Genomic DNA, 2,849 nt, shown 5'->3' on the forward strand with positions numbered 1-2,849 from the left:
AATGATAATCATTGGATAAACAGACCACGTATGAAAATCAAAGAGCACATAAAAATCATTCATTCAGCAACCAAATATACAAATAAACATTGAAAATGGCAACGTGCCGCTTGATATTTGTTAATACATTGATAAATGGCAACATGCCGCTTGATATGTCTTTATACATTGAAAATGGCAACGTGCCGGTTGATATTTGTTTATACATTGATAAATGGCAACATGCCGCTTGATATGTCTTTATACATTGAAAATGGCAACGTGCCGGTTAATATACATTGAAAATGGCAACGTGCCGGTTGATATACATTGAAAATGGCAACGTGCCGGTTGATTTACATTGAAAAATGGCAACATGCCGGTTCATATGTCTTTATACATTGAAAAATGACAACATGCCGGTTCATATGTCTTTATACATTGAAAATGGCAACGCGCCGGTTGATATATATTGAAAATGGCAACGTGCCGGTTGATATACATTGAAAATGGCAACGTGCCGGTTGATATACATGGAAAATGGCAACATGCCGGTTCATATGTCTTTATACATTGAAAAATGACAACATGCCGGTTCATATGTCTTTATACATTGAAAATGGCAACGCGCCGGTTGATATATATTGAAAATGGCAACGTGCCGGTTGATATACATTGAAAATGGCAACGTGCCGGTTGATATACATTGAAAAGCGGTGGTGTAATATGAACTCCAGTTCCTGCAGTAGGCAGCCGCCTACTTTGTTCTCGGGGCGTTGAACCAAATCTAACCTGCTGTGCCGCTGGCATCTGTGAATCTGCAGTTGGTCCTGATGCACTTTGTCCACTCAGAGTTGGGAGAAATGCCTCCTGGCGACCTGGTTCTGAGTCTGCAACTGATTCCTGACTCATCGAAGCACGTAGTTGCTCCATCATTTGATCTACTTCTGTCATACTCCTTTCTAAGTGCTTCATCATTTCTCCTGGCGTTGGTCGATTCTGCCTATTTCTTCCTTGTGCCATTGTCACTGGATCCCACTTCTGACACCACATGTAACGAAACCGGTTCCTGTCGATGTTCTTCCCAGCAGCTTATCTTGTCAGGATTGCCTTCTGCTGGTAGGTTTTCCTAGTCCGGTACAACTTTTCGCCGTGGATCCGTTTGGCAGAAATATACTGCCCCGTTGACGTTGACACCAGTCTGATATATTGCTCCGCACCACCTCTCGACCACCGTCTTCTACCAACCGTTGTACCGTCGTATACCACCAGCCAACTAGGCCAGTCCGCTTCTGCACCTTTCAGACGTCTATACCAGTCTGCTTGTGCATGCAACTCCAATTGGCCGCACCAGTTTGCTTCATGCACCTTCCAGACGTCTATACCAGTCTGCTTGTGCATGCAACTCCAATTGGCCGCACCAGTTTGCTTCATGCACCTCCAAACAACCAGACCGTCTGACTTCGTACAGTCAGCTTACTCGACCATGCCACTGGCTCTGCTACACAGTAGTCCCTGGTATTGTCTAATACTAGAACGTAAAAGACCCAACAAACACAACCTAGATTCTTACCATGGTCGTCACCTAAAATCAGACTTCAACTTTAGGTTTCCCCATGGAAAGACATGCAAGCGATCATCTCAATCATTTCGTTGCACGCAATACTTTATTGGGCAAATATCCAAACATAATCTGATTGCCTTACAAAGTAAGTGTCCCCAGTGGGCGACGGCAATTGTGTAGATTATGACAGGAAGCTCACAGCCACGTGAGACACTTGATTTATATACACATTTCTTATACATTTATTATTCTCGTTAGATTTCCAATAATTACATAAACATTGATATAACTTCACTTTCCAATATCAGATTGAAACAAACCATATATCAAATGAAAGCACTAGTTTTTATCAATAAAACTAAACAAAAGAGAACAAGTAGTTATTAATGGTAGAAAAGTAATTACACTAAAACTGTCAAAAACATGCACGATCAAACATTCTTGAAATTGACACGTGACTATAATAGCATTGTATATTTAACTTGAATTACGCCATCTACGCCGAAATAACTATCTACGAAATGAAACCAATTTCGTGACAATACATTGGAAAATGGCAACATGCCGGCTTATATGTCTTTATACATTGAAAATGGCAACGTGCCGGTTGATATACATTGAAAATGGCAACATGCCGTTTGATATGTCTTTATACATTGGAAAATGGCAACATGCCGGCTGATATGTCTTTATACATTGGAAAATGTCAACATGCCAACTGATATGTCTTTACAATGAAAATGGCAACACGCCGGTTGATATACATTGAAAATGGCAACATGCCGGTTAATTGATATATACATTGGAAAATGGCAACATGCCGGCTGAAATGTCTTTATACATTGAAAATGGCAACGTGCCGGTTGATATACATTGAAAATGGCAACATGCCGTTTGATATGTCTTTATATTGGAAAATGGCAACATGCCGGCTGACAGGTCATTTGAATGTGCTGCACCAACCCTTTGGAACTCTCTTCCTAGCACTCTACGTGCTCAATCAGACAAAGACATGTTCCAGAAAGAGCTCAAGACATATTTGTTTAACATTTCCTTTTAATTTTGTACTGGTTCCAAAGGGTTCGTGCAGCACATACCATCTTTGTGACTGACTGAATGCTGATGTTTATTTATCTATTCATATTTATATTGTTGTATAATTATAATCATTTTCAAATATTACATGTATCACCTTTAATAGAAGCTATTTTCGATTTTTCTAATGTATAATGTATGCCTACTTGTAAGTTTTGATTATAATTATATGTAATTATTTCTATATATGTCTTTATTTCTATTGTCTTCT

General features: G+C 39.5%; 1 long non-coding RNA gene across 1 annotated transcript; it reads right to left on the reverse strand.

Moving 5' to 3' along the window:
• Positions 1 to 840: 840 nt before the first annotated feature.
• Positions 841 to 1,854, reverse strand: LOC115929793. Its single transcript, XR_004066733.1, has 2 exons — positions 1,418 to 1,854; positions 841 to 1,347 (listed from the first exon to the last, which is right to left on the reverse strand). It is a non-coding gene; the product is annotated as an uncharacterized LOC115929793 (long non-coding RNA).
• Between the last annotated feature and the right edge of the window lie 995 nt (positions 1,855 to 2,849).

Source organism: Strongylocentrotus purpuratus, unplaced genomic scaffold, assembly GCF_000002235.5.
Source record: "Strongylocentrotus purpuratus isolate Spur 01 unplaced genomic scaffold, Spur_5.0 spur5_scaffold_5, whole genome shotgun sequence".
NCBI lineage: Eukaryota > Metazoa > Echinodermata > Echinoidea > Camarodonta > Strongylocentrotidae > Strongylocentrotus > Strongylocentrotus purpuratus.